Below are 22,017 nucleotides of genomic sequence, written 5' to 3' on the forward strand. Positions count from 1 at the left end.
TCCAGCTCTACTCATCAGGCCCTTTCAGCTTCCATTCTCCTGTTCAGGAAGTGTAAAGATGCAGGAGCAGTGCATACTGGGAAGGGCAGGTACGCACTCCAGGAGTGGCACAGAGATGAATCTTGCGGTCAGGGACACAAATGAGAGTGAGGTGCTTAAATACCTTTGGGGAGCTGGCTGTTGGATCCAATCTCTGTCAGATATAGTTGTTGACAATCCCCATATAAGGGGTGAGGAGGCTCTGTTATGGCAGTTCAGAAACTAGAATAAGCGGTTGCAATGCAGCTGTATATCCTTCCCCTGGGTTCAGGGTGAATACTGTCATTCTCAGCCCCCACCAGAGTTCCACATACAAAGTCAATTTACTTGGTGGACTGAATTTTACCCTTGATTAATAAAACTAAGGATACAAAATAGTCACTGGAAATAGTTGTTAATATATTAAATAATTACTATGTTATTAAAGGAGACTATACATTTAAATAGCATTCTGAACATTTGCAATGTAAATGTTGGGAGCTATTGTCACCTTTCAGGTTATTATAGCACAGAGCCTCAAGGAAATACAATTATTTTCATGTAGATTTTATTTCTGAAATAATTGATAACATTTTCAGTTATGGAGAGAGTAAATCCTTGAGATCAAACATGGCATGTGCCGATAGAATTTAGCCCTTAAGAAAAATCTTGATGGAATCCTGTTTTCAAAAAGTTGAAAGCAAATTCATCTTTCTGTGATTTTTTTTTTTTTTTGGTTTGCAGTTTTCCTGTCTAGTACATTGTCCTGCACCTTAGGGTAAACCTAGCAGATCGTCAATCCCATACTTGCCTACCAATGCAAATGTTAACTATAGAAATTGGTGTGTTTGCACTAAATTAATGGCAGCAAAAATACAGAGGGAAATTTCTATACCGTGAAGACCAAATATAAAGCTGATAGGAAAAATAAGTGTATTACCATATCCTGTTAGAGTGGAATACTTTTAAATAAACAGTAGATACACAAATAGCTGGATTTCATAAACAAAATGTTTATAACTGTACAACAAACTTGATGAAGACTAATCTTACCACCTAACAGCTGAGTTTCTGTATGAGTAATACAGCATTAGCCATCTCTAAATGGAGGAACTGATATGTTAAATAAAGCAATTGTTCTGTTAAAATAGTTTAGCATAAACCAAAGCAGACTAGTCCAGTGGTCTCCACTAGCAGCAGACAGGTCTAAGAATGTTTGTTACAAGGGAAGGAGTACTTGTGGCACCTTAGAGACTAACCAATTTATTTGAGCATAAGCTTTCATGAGCTACAGCTCACTTCATCGGATGCATAAAAGTGGAAAATGCAGTGAGGATATTTTTATACACACAGACCATGAAAAAATGGGTGTTTATCACTTCAAAAGGTTTTCTCTCCCCCCACCCCACTCTCCTGCTGGTAATAGCTTATCTAAAGTGATCACTCTCCTTACAATGTGTATGATAATCAAGGTGGGCCATTTCCAGCACAAATCCAGTTTTCTCTCCCCCCACCCCACTCTCCTGCTGGTAATAGCTTATTTTGTAGATCCTTGATAATGTGTTGGAGAGGTTTTAGTTGGGTGCTGAAGGTGATGGCTAGTGGCGTTCTGTTATTTTCTTTGTTGAGGGGGAGAGAAAACCTGGATTTGTGCTGGAAATGGCCCACCTTATCATACACATTGTAAGGAGAGTGATCACTTTAGATAAGCTATTACCAGCAGGAGAGTGGGGTGGGGGGAGAGAAAACCTTTTGAAGTGATAAAAACCCATTTTTTCATGGTCTGTATGTATAAAAATATCCTCACTGCATTTTCCACTTTTATGCATCTGATGAAGTGAGCTGTAGCTCACGAAAGCTTATGCTCAAATAAATTGGTTAGTCTCTAAGGTGCCACAAGTACTCCTTTTCTTTTTGCGAATACAGACTAACACGGCTGCTACTCTGAAACCTGTTACAAGGGAGACAGCTGACATTTTCTCACTGAGCTATCACCTGCACCTAAATATATTTCCCAAGTCCTTCCCCCCCCCCATGCCCTTCTTCTTAGTTTAGTTTGAAGACAATTCAACAGATCAGCAATCATAAACATATGTATGGATAAACAATAGCAGAGATGGGTCTGTACATCGATCTTCTGGATGACCAGATATAATCAGAAAGAATGTGTACTTTTTTTTAAAAAAAATGAAGAACTTAAGCAAAGCATCACTATTGTCTAAGGGCTTGTCTACACTTACCAGGGGATTGATGCATGACAATCGATGCATTGGTGGTCGATTTAGCGGGTCTAGTGAAGACCCGCTAAATCGACTGCAGATCGCTCTCCCGTTGACTCCTGTACTCCACCTGAATGAGAAGCACAAGGAGAGTCAACGGGAGCGCATCTCCCATTGACATAGTGTAGTATGGATCCCACGGTAAGTAGATCTAAGTATGTTGACTTCAGCTACATTATTCACATAGCTGAAGTAGCGTAACTTAGATTGATCGCCCCCTGTAGTATGGACAAGTCCTAAGTTGTATATTGCTTGTCTGGATGCAAATCTACTGCCATAGTCTTAAAGTGAAGGGCAGGGGTAAGATGTGGGGGAGGGGAAATACCATCAGAATATGACATGAGAAAAAGAAAGAGCACCCAAATAAGAAAACAAAAAACAAAAACATGTATGGTCACATTTTGCTTTCATTTGCACCACTTGGGATTGCACAGATGCAACTAGAGGTAGATTTTGACCCTTTATTTCTAACAGGACACTTTGGAGGAGGAAGAGGAAGACATTTGCAGGGTTTGCAGATCTTTGCTAGGCAGTATCTCCAGAAGTCTACTGTACAATTGCACCAGGTAGAAATATCTACCCTTCATTTTTTGCTGCCTTGTTATGTAGTATGTAAACAGTGGACATAGAATCTTTAAACAGGTAGTGTGCCCACCTTTACAATATATTTCAATGCAGCTCTTGTTATACACCTCTCCATATTGTAATGCGGAGTGTGTCTCTAAGATCCCCCCTCCAAACTCCGGTATGAATTGTGGATGGTTCAGCAGAGCTGTTCACAGAGTACAGCTCTGAATAAATGTTTCAGCTTTTATTTTACAACTTGCCAGGAGCACGGATTTTTTGAGCAAATGCCTCCACAGCCAGTTGTTTCACAAAAAAGGAGACAGTTTCCCACTGGCACTAACAATATTCTTTTCCAGAAGAGGCTTGAGTCACAGCCATTACTCACTTCTTCCTAACCACTGCGTCTGGGTCACCCTCAAAATCTGCTTTCTTGTTTTAATGACACGAATGGAAATTGTATTGAGGTAGACATGTGATTATGGTATGGTAAGTTCAGTCATTCTCCTTAGTGTAACAGTAACAAATCTGAATAGATTAATTGTAATGAGTACCCCATTCTGCTCTGGGCTGAGGGTTTGATATCATTAGGTGGTGTGCGTGTGTAATCAATAGCAGAATTTGGCTTCTAAGTGGTTGTGTATAGTAAAATAAAGCGTGCTGAATAGCTGAATGGTGTCCATCAGGCAAAGCAAAAGAACATATAAGCTGCATTTTGGTACCACCCAATATCATCAATCCTGCCATATATCTGTTATTAATAAACTAGGGGATCACACACTTTATAGTTTCTGTAGGCTGGGTCAATTCCTCCATTTCCCAACACAAGCTCCCTGTGTGCTACCCTCCCAATTTCCCTCCATTGCAGGGACTCCTTCCACCCCCTGACCTCTCCTCATGCCAAGGGCTGTGTGTCTCCCCATACCAAGGTTCCGCTAAGACAGGGGTTCTGTGGGTCTCCCATTTTGTCCCCTTCCCCTCCCCCCACCCACCCCAGGTAGATTTTTTTCTGTTTCACTGGGAGGTAAGTCTTTCAGGGCATTAATATGTTAAATTCTATTGGGAGGATTGGCAGAGCTGCAATGGGGGTGTTATACTGGAAGGTGAGTGCCATCAACTGTTTTTTGGTATGTGGAGAAGCTGCTGGATCTGCGAACCAGATGACAGGGACTCCACATATTCTCTTTTCCCCTTCCCCTTGAAAGTTATCCTGGTACTCCCAAACAAACAGAGAAATGCCATCAAGTTGAGTGTAGGGCCTCACAAATTCAGTCAGCTATCATTAATACTTTTGTACTGGACAGTACATTTCAGCCAGGTTCTCAAAGCATTTTACAAACATTAATATGGTCACACAACACCTGCGGGAAGTAAGTACTATATTCCCATTTTTACACAAAAGAAACTAAAGCACAGAGTAGTTAAATGACTTGCCCAAGGTATCACAGACAGTGAGTAACAGTACCAAGAATAGATTGCAGACATCTTGACTCCCAGTGCCATGCTCAGACTACTAGACCCTGCTCCCTTGCTATTTTTCATCCTGCAGCCATTGACCAGCCTATTCTGTTTAAATTGCTGCTGCTCAGTTGGTGATCTAATCAGGATGGCAGTCAGTTCTGCTGAACTCATGGTTCCTGCAGGGCTCATCTCTGCAGGAGTTGCAACATAAGGCACGTTTATAATAGATGGTTGAATGGAAAATAAAGGTAAGCTATTTGTTTGAAACTTACATTTTATTTATTGCACGTTTATATGTTGGCATAAGAGGCCTCTCAAGTGGTTGTCAGAGATCCAAGACTCAGACCGATATATATGTTCATATGCTTAGCTAAGAATGTTCTTACTGATGGCTATTAGTGTCTCTTATGTATTCCCTTAGAATGAGAGAACTACAAAGGAAATCTGAAAAGTTCAGATATTACATGTGTACACAAAAGGGAGCACAATATATTTATAACAAACAGAAGTGTTCCTGTCTGCATATGTAACAATGATAAATCATGGGTATTTAAATCACATTTTTCAAATATTTGAGGGTTGAATTTTCTTAAGCAGCTGTGTGCTTCAGATACACTTATCAAGATGATTTTCAAATGCATGCGTGAGAAAAAAGCAAGTGGTATGGTGACTGAATGTCCACATTACTAACAATTTAAATTAAACATTAAAAAGCCATTTCCCAAACAGTCTACGAGGAATTACATCATGTACAACACATATTATGGGAAAAGGAGCAGGCATGTTTCACCTTTTATGTCTGTTTAAATCACCTATGAAGAAAGATTGAAAAAATTGGGTTTGTTTCATCTGGAGAAGAGAAGACTGAGAGGGGACATGATAGTCTTCAAGTTTGTAAAAAGCTGTTATAAAAAGGAGAGTGATAAATTGTTCTCCTTAATCACTGAGGACAGAATAAGAAGTTACAGCAAGAGAGATTTAGGTTAGACATTAGGAAAAACTTCCTAACTGTAAGGGTAGTTAAGCACGGTAACAAGTTACCTTAGGAGGTGGTGGAATTTCCGTCACTGGAGGTTTTTAAGAACAGGTTAGAGAAACACCTGGCAAGAATGGTCTAGAGTAGGTAATACTTAACCCTGTGTCAGACCAGGGGACTTGAATAGATGACCTGTCAAGGTCCCTTCCAGGCCTACATTTCTATGATTCTACTCATACATACCACCACTGCAAGATATATGAGCCCCTAACCAGCTAGCTTGATATCGCGTGTAATTCGGATAAAGTTCTTGCTTTGAATAAGGTGACCACCAACGTTTCAAAGAAAAAAAAAGAAAATATATTTAAAACAATACAGGATGAAGCTTTTTTAAGAGACACTATTCCACAGTCTTCTATATAGAGTACAAAACCCAAACACACACATTTGTCTCATGATGTTTGACTTTAAGAATGGATAAGTGAAAACACACTTTTTATCTGATCAAATGCTTCACAGTATCTCCTTACTGGATGCATATTGTGTGTCACATGAGAAAGGGGAAATGCTCATTAATGGATGCTGAGGGGAAGCACAACTAATAATGCTTCAGCAAAACTATAGACCTGGGGTGGTTTCAGTAGTGTGGCTCCTATACTGTGGTACCTTCTCTCACTTGGACATTCCTGGTGGGGATGGAAGCTCCCAATACATCTGGCTGCTACAAAGGGATTCCAGGTGTGTTGGAACAACTCTACCGCCTGAAGCCCATTTGCTGCAGGGACTCCTGATGGGGAAAATGTACAAGGCAAAAAAAATACAAGCCTGTGAGGGGCTATTGCAGATACGACTCACAGAAACAGGACTTGGGACTCCCCACACATAGTCTCAGCTGTAGTCACAGACCCTCTGGGTGTGTGTCTGGGGGCGGGGGCGAGTTGGAGAGGGGAGAAGAGAGACAGACAGGTCAAATATAGGTAGTGGGTAGAATAGGGTCTGAATTTTATTGCTTTGGTTGGAATTTATTTATGTTTTGCTTAGAGGTGGTTGGAAACTGGAGTTTCTGTTTCATGGAAATTCTATATTTTATTTTAAAAAAAAATCTAAATTGGAGTAAAATGTCAAATCACAACATTTCCTGGTAAATTAGTTAGTTAGTTTGTTTTTAATTGTTTGGATCAATAAAAATGTTCTCTTTCAATTTACACTCTTTTTAATTTTATGTTTTCTATTTTGCATTTAATTTTATAAACAAATAAAATGGTGAAATTAAAATTGAAATAAAGTTATAAATAAATAAAGTTATTCAGAAACAAAAAACTGAAATGTTCTGATAATCAAAATGTTTGTTGCAAGATTATTTTTATTTTCTTAAATGAAATTTTGTTGAAACTGACATATTCCCATGGAATATTTTGCTTTTTTACCAATTGACTTTTTGAAAAGAAAAATGTTATATCACAAAACTTTTGACCAAGTCTAATTTTGATAATAAAATAATAATATATTTAGACTTCAAAAGGGCATAGAAATTATGCCGATATGCCATGGAGTGAGACGATTGCCCTTAGTTTATGTTAGTGGACGCTGATTTGTTAACAAAATGCAAGCTCAGCGAGAAGGGGAAAGGAGCCGCATTGATCCTCCATTTACAGATTCATAGATTCTGAGGCCAGAAGGGATGATTGTCATCATTTAGTCTGGCCTTCTGTGTAGCACACCCCTAGAATTTACCACAAATAATTCCAAAAGCATAACTTTTAGAAAAAGATCCAGTCTTGATTTAAAAATTGGAGAATCCACCACAATCCTTGGTAAATTGTTCCAATGATTAATTACCCTTACCCATAAAACGTACACCTCATTTCCAGTCCTAATATGTCCAACCATTGGATCATGTCATACCTTTCCCTGCCAGACTGAAGAGCTCATTATCAAATATTTGTTCCCCATGTGGCTACTTACAGAATGTTATCAATTCACCCCTTAATCTTCTCTTTTTTAAGATAAATCAATTGTACTCCTTGAGTCCATCACTATAAGGCACATTTCCCTATCCTTTAATCATTCTCGTGGTTCTTCTCTGAATCCTCTCCAATTTACCAACATACTTCTTGAATTGTAGGCACCAGAACTGGACACAGTATTCCAGCAATGATTTCACCAGTGACAAACACAGAGGTAAAACAAACTGTCTACTCCTACACAAGATTTTCCTGTTTATGCATCCCAGGATCACATTAGATCTTTTGGCTCCAACTTTGCATGGAAAGTTCATGTTCAGCTGATTATCCACCATAACCCCCAAATCTTTTTCAGAGTCACTGCTTCCCAGGATAGAGTCCCCTAGTCTGTGTGTACAATCTATATTTAGACATCTTAAATATAGTTTGCTATTGACCAATTTACAAGCAATTTAGATTGCTCTGTATCAGTGACCTGTCCTCTTCATTATTTACCACTTTCTCAATTTTTGTGTCATCTGCAGACTTTATCAGTGATGATTTTATGTTTGCTTTCAAGTCACAGTTAAAGATGTTAAACAGCCTAGGGTGAAGAATCTATCCCAACTGGAAACATACCCACTCAATGATGATTCCCCATTTATAGTTATATTTTGAAATCTATCAGATAGCCAACTCAATCACCTTAGAGACTCTGTCCTAGTGACAAAGAACACAATTTGTCTCTTATTTTGCTCTGTGTTCCACTGCTGAAGATTCTGTGGCACTGGACCAGTTGTGCTGATGGAGCACAGATGACATTGCAGGAGAACCACCCAGACCAGCAGCACAGAGCTGATTTTGAAGCAAGGCTAGACCAGACCAGTGGCATTCTCACAGGGCTGTCTTTGCAGCACCCCAGCCCACCAGAAGCAGAGCTGGTATCAGAGAATTGAATCAGGTAGCCTCAGTGGGCTGGATCTCTGTGGACTGGAGCAGACCAATGGAGGAGAGTCATTCTCCTTGACACTACCTGACTACAACTAAGTCTAACTTGACCTCTGGGTGGCTTTTTAGGTGTGTGGGGTGGGGGGAGGAGGATGCAGTGGGACTAAATTCTGGGTCTCCATAAGTTAGACCAATGGTGCGGAACCTGCTGCCCATCAGGGTAATCTGCTGGAAGGCCGTGAGACAGTTTGTTTACACTGACTGTCCGCAGACATGGCTGCCTACAACTCCCAGTGGCTGTGGTTCGCCACTCATAGCCAATAGGAGCTGCAGGAAGTGGAGGCCAGCACATCCCTGCACCACTTCCCGCAGCTCCCAATGGCTGTGAATGGCAAACTGCGGCCACTGGGAGCTGTGGGTGGCAGTGCCTGCAGATGGTCAATGTAAACAAACTGTCTTGCCACCCAGTGTGGGCCACCACTGAGTTAGACTATTATTTGTAACTGTGAGGTTGACTAGTTTTACTTTGTCTAATGACACATCCACTCCCAGTCAGTCTTTATTCAAGCCTAATTTAATGGTGTCCAGTTTGCAAATTAATTCCAATTCAGCAATCTCTCAAACTTCAAAAAAACTTCAAAAACAGACTCCAAGGAGAGACTGCTGAATTGGAATTAATCTGCAAACTGGACACCATTAAATTAGGCTTAAATAAAGACTGGGAGCAGATGTGTCATTACACAAAGTAAAACTATTTCCCCGTGTTTATTTTTCCCCGCTACTGTTCCTCACACGTTCTTGTCAACTGCTGGAAATGGCCCACCCTGATTATCACTACAAAAGGTTGCCCCCCCGGCTGGTAATAGCTCACTTTACCTGATCACTCTCATTACAGTGTGCATGGTAACATCCATTGTTTCATTTTCTCTGTGTATATAAAATCCCCCTACTGTATTTTCCACTGCATGCATCCGATGAAGTGAGCTGTAGCTCACGAAAGCTTATGCTCAAATACATTTGTTAATCTCTAAGGTGCCACAAGTACTCCTTTTCTTTTTGCGGATACAGACTAACACAGCTGCTACTCTGAAACCTGTCAAATGAAGACAGTGGCTATCTTTTGAAGCCGCTAATTATCAATCTCAAGGCAGCTGGCTTCTAGGCTCATGGTGCCAATTCTCTACTAGAAATCCCATAACAAGTGTCAGAAACAAACCTTTTAATCATTGGTAAACTTTCGGAAACATGTTTAACTTCCATCAGGCAAGTTTAGGCAAAACCTATGTAATGTATATGGAAAGCCCGGAGTATGAGAGTAGCACATATTTCTCACAGCAAGAGACTACCCTAAGTAGTTTCCCTTCCTAATGGTGGGTTTGTCCCTCTCCCTTCCCCCATAGTATTTCCAGATCCACTGAAAATGAAACAACTGAAATGAAACATGCTGAGAAACTGCAGAATGCCATGCCCTGGCCTAACAGCTCTGTCGACAGCATCAGTGACACTACCACAGTTACTGTGATATTATAATTAGCCCTCTTGAAGTTGCTGAAGCTCTGGAAAAACTTGGGTCTTTCCCACCAAAAACAGGTTTAGAAGCAATATTTATTTTCCTTAGCTGAGCCAGTTACTTAAAAAAAAAAATCAAAACATTCTTGACTGCTTGCTTAAGAAAGTACTTTGTGAAAACAAATTTAATTTTGCTGCACAGCGGAACCTGCAGATTTCATTCTTAGTCCAAGCATTGTGGTAGCGTCTAGCATCCACAATCGATAAACACCCCACTGTGCTTGGCACTGTACACATAGAGAGTGAAAGTGCCATTACTATTCTAAAGAACTTACAGTCCCTATAAAGAAGACAGACCAAGAATGAAAGAAAGGATGTATTAACCCCATTTTATAGATAAATAATGGGTGCACAGAGATTTACTTGACCAAGCTCACACAAGAAGCCTGTGGGAAAACTGGGACTGAGCCAAGTATCACTGAGCCAAGTTCCAGCCCACTGCCTTAACCATAAGACCAGCCTTCATCTCAAAAATGTAAAAAATAATAATACATTTAAGAATTATACTTAGACTGTAAACACCATATCTTTGTTTGTTTGTACAGTGCCTAGCACAATGGGGCACTACTCCTGAGTAGGGCCTCTGGATGTCACTGCAGTAGAAGAATTAAGACAGAACAACACACAAAGAACAATATATTGGGGGTGGGGGGAGAAAGGGGGCAGACTACATGACTTAAAAGAACTTTTCCTCTTGCCTTCATGATTCAGTAATGTGATCAGGTTTGCCTTCAGAATCTGAAAATGCTTTAAATTGTCAACTGCTCATATTTGAGAGCTATGTGTTAGTTCTCCTTCATAGACTGCTGCTATTGGATGCAATCCCTCTGCTATAAACTAATTTTCACTTCAGAATTACTTCTATGGCAAAAGCTGGTTGGTATTTTTAGCTCAATGTTACTTTATTTTTAAAATATCATTTCAAAATGGCAATAAAACAATCCAAGGCTAAAATTAAGGTGGAATATTTGTGACTAATCCCCCGTTTGTTGTCAATTACTACATAGCAATTCACATCCAGTTTGGTTTCATTGCTTAATTAAAGTGTTTTATGATCTCAGCAAGCACAGAAGTCGAGTAGAATTTTTCCTAATATACTTAAGAGATTTTTTTTCAGAACCTACTGAATATTTCATTTCAAATCTCTTACCAAGTAAAGTTGTGAATTATCCTTTTCTCTTCAGATTTATATGGCTAAATTCATAGGCCATGCTGCCACTCTCACTCATAGGCATAGCAGCTTACTCCACATTTAGTACATTCATTTCAATGGGGCTACTGACTGAGGAAAGTACTACTCAGTGTGAGTGAAGGTGCAGAACACAGCACACAGATAGTGGTTATATCTATTGGTTATGTTTCCTTCTTAGTTTTATGTGGGCCTATATGCCCCTGGAGACTAGTCTTGATACATAGGCACCAGCTGCCTTTAAGGATTCTGTCGTCATGCTGCAGGTCAGACTTAATTGTGACAGCCCACGAGGGTGTGGAATTCACCATCTATCTGCCTCAGACTTTTCTTCCCCATTTGAAAAAAAAATCTATTGGAGAAACTTCTTCAGCTCAGCTGTTTTAATGTTTTAACCACTGTCAATTGTTCAGTCTGACCCTGCTCTAATTGAACTCAATGAGAATTTTGCCATGGACTTCACTGAGGGCAGGATCAGACCCCTGACTATGATGATTATCTATTATTTGTATCATGCTAGTGCCTTGAACCCCATATTGAGGATCAAATTCCCTTGTACTCAATAAAATACAAGCAAGTAAAAAGAGTTAGTACCTGCCCTAGAGAATTCACAATTTAAGACTGTAAAAGATGCAACACACAGAAGGAGCAAAGGGGAAGGCTTAGGCGTACCCAATAAGACCAGTAAAACAAGCATGTACCACAAAGTAATCTCTACCCTCATGTTACCACCTGTTTATCTATTGTGAGCTGCCAATGTTTTGTAAGCATTATGCCAGAGATAAGCCTTGAGGATTGGAGGGATTTAGAAAGAAGTCAAGGTGTATATATTTCCATCCCGGCATATATCCCAGTAATGATGTCAGTTTGTTATGGTCCTTCAGGTTCTTGTTTGGTTTTCAGTGTTCGTGTTATGCTGTTTTAATTAATAGTCTTTATTATTTTATGTGCCAAGTGAGTTAGAAGAACTGTGTGAATGCTTGCCTTACAAATAAAAGTCTTATTTTTTTAAAGACAACACTTGAGTTTGGCCTTGCCATATTTTTCTCTATGATGTGAAGTTGCTCCAACTGAATAAGTGTAACCAAAATATGCTGAAAGCACATCATGAAAACATCAATGGAAAACTTTTAGTTAAAAGCAATTTATTACCTAAATACATCTCCAATGTTATTTTGGAAACTCATGCCAGAACTACGTGTATATATAGGCTGGCATATTGATTTGAAATCTTGCAGATAGCGAAAGTGCCCTAAAATGGCTCAAGTAATGATTTTGTGTTAAAAGGCTTACTGCCACTAAAATACTTCTTGTGATATACAGGATAGATCACAATCCAACGTTCAAGCAGGCTAAGGACAAAATCCTGCCCCTGACCAGCAAAAAACGAATTCAGGGGGATAAAATATGTATCATGTCTCATCCAAAATAGTCATCTTCCTGCTGCAAGGCAGGATGACTAAAGGTGGGTGGCTGCACCATGCAAGTGGGTGCATGCTGCTGCTGCTCCTTTGTACCCTAGCCATGCTGCAGATGGCAATATATACCCTAGGCAGCTGGGCATTTGATCAGGCCCCTTTTACTTTCAAATGTTCTCCCTACCCCCATTGCCACCACGCATAGGTCTGTGATGTATCAACAAGCACACAAGCCAGTCCTTTTCCTCAGTGATCTCTTAAGGACAAGGTTAAAAGAATCCTGCACTCACTCTGCCCATGTGTTCTCTTACGTAAACACTCATTCCCATCTACATCCACTTCCCCTCAAAGCGTACCCATGAAATCCAAAAATATTCCAGAAATTGTGAACTTCCAGAGACAGGTTGTTATCCTCTCTTCCTTGTAAATGAGGAGTGTGACCACATTTTCGGTCTTTCTTAGGATGGATAACAACCAGTGCTTAGGCAACATCTATGCGGAAAGTTCCACATACCCAACCCTCAATACGTCTCTTGTAGTTTCTGAGCCGATCTTGCCATAGAGAAGAAAATCTGATTTCCCACTTTACTTCCATTCCATATGGAAGCCAGTCAGCAGAAGTGAGAGCATCATCATAATTTATTGGCACAAAAATACACTCCACATTATACAACACAAATACTTACAAACCTCCCACGCCCTTACTCCAGAAGCTCACAATCTAAATCGGTTCTCTTTTAATTAAATACATCTCACTGCTGCGATTCCCAAAAACTTGGGTATTTGACTTACAGTTGGACACAACACACCTACATGCATTTAAACATGGCAACTTTCAATCTGAAGTGGGAGAATCCCACACTACAGTCCTGAACTTCCTTGCCTCTGAATTCAACAAGTTTTCACTGTGTTCATGCCTCTCCTCCCCCCCAAGCAAGAAACTTTCACCACATCAAGCTACAAAGCCTGCCCTTTGAAATGGGCAGCTCTGTAGATCTAATTTAGATTAGTAATGCATTCACTCCAAACTAAAAGCAATGTTTATGCTTTTTATTCATTATGCTTTGGCTCTTCAGCAAGTTCCATATTCATTAACACAAGTTGGCAGATAGAAATTAAGGCTGGTGTGGGATTTATTCAGGAAACAGACGCAGAATGGGCATGAGGGAAAATTTCTTTCTTATAAGTACCACACACACACCTTCTCATGTGGATTTGAGAGGCATTTTATTTGCATAAACAGCTGTCTTCTTACCTCATTTTTGCAGCAACAAATAGCACCATGCAAGAAAGCTGCCATAACAGATCCTACTCTTATTCTTCAGACCACTCCCCCCTCTTCTCTTTGCAGCTGGCTCTCTCCACAACTTCATATAAAACCCAAGGATTAAGTTATTTTCCATTATAATCAGCGTTGCAGGGATGAGATATCAGGACTTGACTGTCTAAAAATATGTGGAGGCAACTCCTGTTGTGGTTTAGTCATTTCAGTAAGGTTTGTTTTGGTTTGCTGGCCAAACTTGTTTTTATCCAGAAATCAGGGAGGTTGCTAAGGAGAAGATGAGTGAAAAAACAGCTACCCAATTAAACCACAGAATTTTGAAAAGGTCAAAATAGTACAGGATACTACTGTAGTTCACAGAACGAATGAAGCGTTTAAATGCCAGTACTCCAACCTGGTAACAAAACTGCAAAAGAGACGCATGATAGCTTCATTATGGTGAACGACATAATGCAGATTTTTAAAAGTCTCTGGTTTTTTTTTTAAAAAACCAAAACATTTCCACAAGGTGTATTTTTGTGCCTGTTTTCAGATGCTGCACATAAAGAGTGCTATTAAACATAAATCATATACTGTTGCATTAAGTCCTGTAATACTTCAAATATACTGCAGTGAGATAACTATCTAGCAGTAAAGGTATACCTTTCCAGTGGGGTCTACTCTATTTTTCTACTTTTTAAAACAGCTTCCAGGTATTACATTTTGAATAGGACTATATTAATGCACTGTGAGACCAGCATTTAGAGAAATTCTTCCCCCTTTGTTGCCCTTCCTAATCTCCGCCTTATCTCTGAGAACTGTAGTGAATTTCCTAGTTGGGAACAGTTTATTTTCCCCCCTAACATGCATCAGTGGAAATTTAGTCTGGCACTTTGTTCTCTCTTTTTAAATTATCTCTCTGTGATGGTTACTATTTATCCTACAGCATGCTGTTTTACCAAATCAGAACCACCATGAGAAACTGGGTGTCACATTGACAACTGATAGGAAGCATTGCCTCCAGGAGGACTGACTCAGTGAAGATGACAGGTTTCAGAGTAGCAGCCATGTTAGTCTGTATTCGCAAAAAGAAAAGGAGTACTTGTGTCACCTTAGAGACTAACAAATTTATTTGAGCATAAGCTTTCATGAGCTACAACTCACTTCATCGGATGCATTCAGTGGAAACTGCAGTGGTGAGATTTTCCACTGAATGCATCCGATGAAGGTGCCACAAGTACTCCTTTTCTTTCAGTGAAGATGGGGACACTCAGATTATCAAACAGTAATAAAAGGATTTTGAAAATCACTGGAAGGTAGAGGGAGTGGGAGAAGCTAGTATGAAGTCATGAGAAGGCAGCACAGGATGAAAGACAAAGAGAAGAGAGAAAATGAATGGAAGATAAAGAAGTGCATCTCCAACGTTTCCCCCTGCTTTCTCTTACCATCCCTTCCATATACCACCCTCCTTCTCTATGTTTCACAGTGATTTTTCTTCTACTGTTTTCTCCCTCCCACCAGCTCACGTATTTTACTCTAGCTAGGAAAGTGTGCCTCACCACTGTACATTTCCTTACATCACAGTGGCTAACAGAGTTAGCATTAATCTTCATCAAAAGTATTCCTACAAATCTCACTTTAATATAATTCTCAAATGTTCCAGTAAAATCCTTTTTCTTACAGCAGGTCTCTCTCATAATCCCATATCAATGATGAGTGTAGGGAGTGACAAACAGCAAATTGTGTCTAACACTGCAGTCAATCTGAATCTCTCTCCATATCCCTCTGGAATAAAAATGAGAGAATTCACTGCTGAGAACCTTATAAAATTTGCTTTGTCCCTTCAAATAAGAAACAGAACAAAAGCCTTCAAGGGAAAAAAAAAAAAGCCCAATCATACTTTGAGCCAGAAGCCATGAGACAGTAGTACTGTCAGCATAACATTAGTCTAACAGCCTTTAGTAGGAAGTCAGTAGCTAGAATTTTGAGAACACTAGTTTGCAATTTTCTTCCTTTTCATTTTATGGGGAGGGGTTTTCACTTGTTAGTCAATATCATATACTATAGAAGACTCCCAGGATGTTTTGCATTTACCTTAAACTGTACCCTGAGAGGTAAACTCTCAATAACCCCTGTTCATTATTAACATCTGGAATGTTATTTTGTATGGTTGGTATTGAAAAATAGATATGACACTAGATAAGGAAAAAGGGAGTATGGTGTATTAATCTTCTGCTTGTTGTAAACAAATACACTATAAATATAAGTTGAATTAAGTTTATACATTGGAATGGACAGACAGAAAATGTAAGCTGTGATTGCTGCAGGGCTGCTCCCCAGAGAGTGGCAATGTATGAGCCTCTCTTTTTGAGCTGATTTATCTAATGTTAATAAATATGATTGAGCTGTGCTTATCTAAATGGAGCACAAACACCCTACATCTGACTTTAAAAACTATTGTTACTTCCCCTTACTAATTTTCTCTTCACATTTGTTCAGAATTTAGTCTCCTTTTTGGAGACAAATGTTTAAGATTAAATTGTAAAGTGTCTGAATCCCACTGATTTTCTGTGCTTTTAAAAGTTTACCCTGAGTCTTGCTTTAGGAGGCCACAAGGGAAATTGAATTTTATAGTCTGGCTCAAATTCTCAAATATTCAGGTCACAAAAAAAGTCACAATATAGTTTGAAGTGACTAGCAGTCTTTGCTCAGGAGGGAACCAGGACTGGGACAGGCAGCAGTGCTAAAGGTCTGACTGGAGATATATTTCATAGAATTATAGTTGTGAAAGGAACCTCAAAGAGTCATCAAGTCCAGCCCCCAGTGCTGAGGCAGGACCAAGTAAACCTAGACCATCCCTGACAGACTTTTGTCCAATCTATTATTAAAAACCTCCAATGATGGGGATTCCACAACCTCCCTGGGAAGCCTATTTATAGTTAGAAAGTTGTTCTTAATATGTAACCTAAATCTTCCTTGCTGCAGATTAGGCCAATTACTTTCTTGTCCTCCCTTCAGTGGACATGGAGAACAATTGACCACCAACTTCTTTATACCAGCCCTTAGCATATTTGAAAACTATTATCAGGTCACACTCAGTCTTCTGTTCTCAAGACTAAACAGACCTAGTTTTTTTGTTTTGTTTTTTAAACCTTTCCTCATAGGTCAGGTTTTCTAAACCCTTTACATTTTTTGTTGCCCTTCTCTGGGCTCTCTCCAATCTGTCCCCACCTTTCCTAAAGTGTGGTGCCTAGAATTGGACACAGTTCTGCAGTTGAGTCTCACCAGTGCCGAGTAGAGTGAGACAATTACCTCCTATATATTATATATTGCATTTGTGTTGACCACACCACAGGTGTATATTAGTCTTTTTCACAACTGCATCACCCTGTTGACTCATATTCAATTATAACCCTCAGATCCTTTTTCATCATCACTACTCCCTAGCCCAGTGGTGGGCAACGTGCGGCCTGTCAGGTTCATCCACTGGCGGGCCGCAAAACAGTTTGTGTATATTGACCATCTGCAGGCACGGCCTCCCGCAGCTCCCAGTGGCCGTGGTTCACCATTCCCAGCAAATGGGAACGGCAAACCTTGGCCACTGGGAGCTGCAGGCGGCCATGCTTGTGGATGGTCAAAGTAAATGAACTGTCTTGCGGCCCACCAGCAGATTACCCTGATAGTCCGCATGCCTGTGGGCCAAGGTTGCCCACCACTGCCCTAGCCTGTTTGTAATTGTACATTTGATTTTTCTTTCTTAAGTGTAGTACCTTGTTGATTTCAAACTAATACTCTAACTTGTCAAGGTCATTTTGAATTCTAATCCTGTCCCTCAAATTGCATGCAATGCTTCCATTTTGGAGTCATCTGCAAATTTTAGCAGTATTTCATCCACTCCATTATCCAAGTTATTAATGAAAATATTGAATAGTACCAGACCCAGGACTGACCCCTGTGGGAATCCACTATATACCTCCTCCCAGGGAGACAACAAACCATTGATAACTAATCTCCAAGTACAGTCTTTTAACCAGTAGTGCACCTATCTTATAGTAATTTCATGGCAAACACATTTCCCTAGTTTTCTTATGAGAATGTCAAATGGGACAATGTCAAAAGCCAAGATATATATAAAGTCAAGATATATAAAGTCAAGATATATCCTGTATACTATTTCCCCCCTTCTAGTAAACTACTAACACCATCAAAGAAGGAAATTAAGTTAATTTCTTCTTGACAATTCTATGTTGGCTATTCCTTATTACGCTATTATCCCCTAGGTGCTTACAAATTCATTGTTTAATAATTTCTTCCAGTGTCTTTTCAGGTATTAAAGTTAGGCTGACTGGTCTATAATTCACAGGGTCCTCTTTGTTCTTCTTTTTAAAGATAAGTGCTATGTTTGTCCTCACCTGTCCTCTATGGGTGCTCAAAGATAACTGCTAATGGTTTTGAGATTGCTAGTTCCTTAGTGCCCTAGTCTGAATTTCATCAGAGCCTGCTCACTTGAAAGCATCTAACTTATTGAAATACGTTTAACTTGTTCTTTCCCTATTTTAGATTGCATTCTTTCCCTCTTAACATAAATTATTTTTAGGTACCGGATCACCATTAACTATTTTAGTGAACACTAAAGGCACATAGGCATTAAATACCTCTGCCTTCTTGATATGGTCAGTTATTAGCTCTCCTTCCCCATTAAATTGAGGACCTACACCTTCCTTTGTCTTTCACTTGGTCCTAATGTATTTAAAGAACCTCTTTTTATGGTCTTTTATGTTTCTTGCTAGGTGTAACTCATTTTGTGCCTTAACCTTTCTAGTTTTGTCTTTACATGCTTGTGCTATTCTTTTGTATGCCTGCTTAACAATTCCTCCACATTTCCATTTTTGAAGAATTATTTTTTGATTTTTCAAAAAACAGCCACATTGCTGTTCTCCCTATTTTCCCTTCACATTGGAATACTTCATTGTTGTGCATTTCATATGGTCTCCTTAAAACAAAACAAAATCCTGCCAGCTCTTCTGAACATTTTTATAGATTTTCTTCCCCTGGGAACTGGCCTGCTAGTTCTTGGAGTCTGCAGAGGGATTATACAGCACCGGCATTTTATACCTGAATCTAAGAAGAGCTTTCGTGTTCCTCACTTTAATAAGCACTAAATTCACACACTTTTTAAAAATGAATAAATATACCCCTATTAAGAATATTTTTTGTAAAATGCTCTTCTGGGGAATGATACCTTAGGTGTCCACTTAAAAAAAAGTTTTTTTTTTCTGAGAAGTAAGAGAACAAAGTGTCTGAAATTGTATCCACCCTGAGATTTGAAATTAATGACACTTTTGGTATGAAATATTGCATTTTTTTTTAAACATAACATCCCAATTTGACCTGGCCCTCCTCTCTCACATGCTCTCTTTCTCTCTCTCTCTTTTGGATCTACATTTCTTTCAAAAGAACTGCGGTTGAAGAATACACTTGGAATATGAATTTTAAAGAGTGTGTATAGAATAGATACAACTTTTTGCATCCCTCCATATATACTCTAGGCCATAAACTCTCATCCATTTTTTTGAAGTGGAGGGGAGCAACTGTATACAAATACTGGCCATATCTTCAGGCATTCAAAAATGCGGGAGTCAGGCACCAGAAATCATGGAATGTATTTTAAAAAAATCTCATGATTTTTAATCCATACATTTTAGATCCCTTTTCTTTGCTTTCTGGTATCTGAGCCTTTAGGTTGCTCTCTCTGTGTTTTCAAGCTTTGCAACCATGACAGCTAGAAACTTATTTTTAAATGAAAGCTGAGAATCTCATGTAATCTCTTGATTCCAGGGGCTGGGGTTCTAAAAAGTACACCTGGCATTGTGAGAAACTTGGAATTCCAGACTCCACTAGCTACCTAACCTGGAGGGGGAAGGGTTTTCTCTTTCCATTCCTAATGTGGGAGCCTCAGTGCTCAGCACATCTGGCAAACCACATCCCCAAATCTCCACATTCCTACAGATCAGTGACTCCCATATTGGGACTGGAAGGAGAAAATGCTTCAGCCTCCAGATTAGGTAGCCAGTGGAGTCTGGCATTCCAAGTTTCCCCACATACACACATTTTGGCACTGGAGACAATTAGCTCCATAATTCTAATATTTTGTTTAGGTAAGTGGTCTCTGAGTGATTCAGTTTATAATTTATAAATTCAGCAGGTTAGCTGAGAGCTGATTGTTTTTTGGAAGAATGCAATACAGTTGAACCTTGTTGTATTGAAAAGAGAGGTCTTGGGCTAAAGACTTTTTGTTAATAACTTAGGCCTTAGCACAGCAGCCCGTTGGCATTCGAGCCCCAAGAGTCTAAAACGAAAGACAAACATTCCTGGACTTTTGGGTTTAGAAGGCTCAGAATAGAAATAAGAACGACCCCCAGAAACTCAGCATCTGAATGATACAGTCACTATTTCCACAGTCCCTGCAAACTTGTTTGCCTATTCTATTTCATATTGCTTTGTCTTTAATGCTTCATTGTGATATCAGGTCCACTGATGTAAATCATACGCAAACTTGTGTCATATCCGTGTAAACCACTTGGAGCCATCAAGTTGCGCAAAGAGCAGATCTATATAACTGTGTAATTTTAATCACTGTTTCCCTTGTTTTCTCCCATCTCATCTTCCTTCACATTTGTTTGTTAGACTAGGTCTTCACTAAAAATGAAGTTGACCCAGCTATGTCACTCAGGGGTGTGAAAAATTAACACCCCTGAGTGAAATAGTTAAGCTGACCTAACCCCTGATGTAGACGGTGCTCCATTGGTGGAAGAATTCTTCTGTGGGCCTAGCTACTTCCTCCTGGGGAAGGGGATTAACTACAGCAATGGAACCCCTCCTGTCACTGTAGTGAGTAGCTACACGAAAGTGCTACAGCAGTGAGCTGCAGCTGTGTCACTGTAGGGGTTTATTTGCAGATATAGCCTTACACTCAATTGTGCATTGTTTCAAACTAGATTATAAGCTGTTTGGGGAAGGAATGTGCTTTCTTCTGTTCTTATACAGTGCCTAGCACTAGGGCGCCCATTCCTGATTTGCACCTTTGGGCACTCATCAATACAAGTTAATAAATTATTATACCTCATGTGTTAGTGACAGAATAATGTTGACCTTATTCTGTGAGTTTCCATATGTTACAACCCAAAATTAGATTAACAGTTTAGGGCTTTCAAGTAATTCAAAACAATTAATTGCAATTAAAAACATTAATCACGATTAATCACAGTTTTAATCACACTGTTGAACAATAGAATACTAATTGATATTTATTAACTATTTTTGGACATTTTTCTACATTTTCAAATATATTGATTTAAATCACAATACAGAATACAAAGTGTACACTGCTTACTTCATATTATTATTTTGATTACAAATATTTGCACTGTAAAAATGATAAAACAAATAGTATTTTTCAATTCACCTTATACAAGTCCTGTAGTGCAATCTCTTTATGGTGAAAGTGCAACTTACAAATGTTTTTTGTTTGTTCATTTGTTAGTTACATAACTGCACTCAGAAAAACGGAACAATGCAAAACTTTAGAGCCTACAAGTCTACTCAGTCCTACTTCTGGTTTAGCCAATCACTAAGAGAAACAAGTTTGTTTACATTTACAGAAGATAATGCTGCAGGCTTCTTATTTACAATGTCATCTGAAAGTGAGAACAGTCGTTTGCATGGCACTTTTGTAGCCAGCATTGCAAGGTATTTAAATGCCAGATACGCTGAACATTCATATGCCCCTTCATGTTTTGCCTACCATTCCAGAGGACATGTTTACATGCTAATGATGCTCGTTAAAAAAATAATGTGTTAATTAAATTTTGACTTAATTCCTTGGGGGAGAATAGTATGTTTCCTGCTCTGTTTTACCCGCATTCTGCCATATATTTCATGACGTAGTAGTCTCAGATGATGACCCAGCACATGTTGTTCGTTTTAAGAAAACTTTCACTGACGATTTGACAAAACGCAAAGAAGGTACCAATGTGAGATTTCTAAAGATAGCTATGGCCCTCAACCCAAGGCTTAAGTATCTGAAGTGCCTTCCAAAATCTGAGAGGGATGAGGTGTGGAGCATGCTTTCAGAAGTCTTAAAAGAACAACATTCCGATGCGGAAACTACAGAACCCAAACCATCAAAAAAGAAAATCAACCTTGTGCTGGTGGCTTCTGACTCAGATAATGAAAATGAACATGCATGGATCTTCACTGCTTTGGATCATTATTGAGCAGAACCCATTATCATCATGGACACATGTCCCCTGGAATGGTGGTTGAAGATGAAGGGAGATATGAATATTCAGCACATCTGGCATGTAAATATCTTGCAACATGGGCTACAAC

At 39.3% G+C, this 22,017-nt stretch overlaps 1 long non-coding RNA gene across 1 annotated transcript; it reads left to right on the forward strand.

The window, feature by feature from the left end:
• Positions 1-242: 242 nt before the first annotated feature.
• Positions 243-21,787, forward strand: LOC122464115. Its single transcript, XR_006288003.1, has 3 exons — positions 243-252; positions 12,571-12,574; positions 21,583-21,787. It is a non-coding gene; the product is annotated as an uncharacterized LOC122464115 (long non-coding RNA).
• Positions 21,788-22,017: the final 230 nt, after the last annotated feature.

The sequence above is a fragment of the Chelonia mydas genome, chromosome 1 (assembly GCF_015237465.2).
Source record: "Chelonia mydas isolate rCheMyd1 chromosome 1, rCheMyd1.pri.v2, whole genome shotgun sequence".
Lineage (NCBI taxonomy): Eukaryota > Metazoa > Chordata > Testudines > Cheloniidae > Chelonia > Chelonia mydas.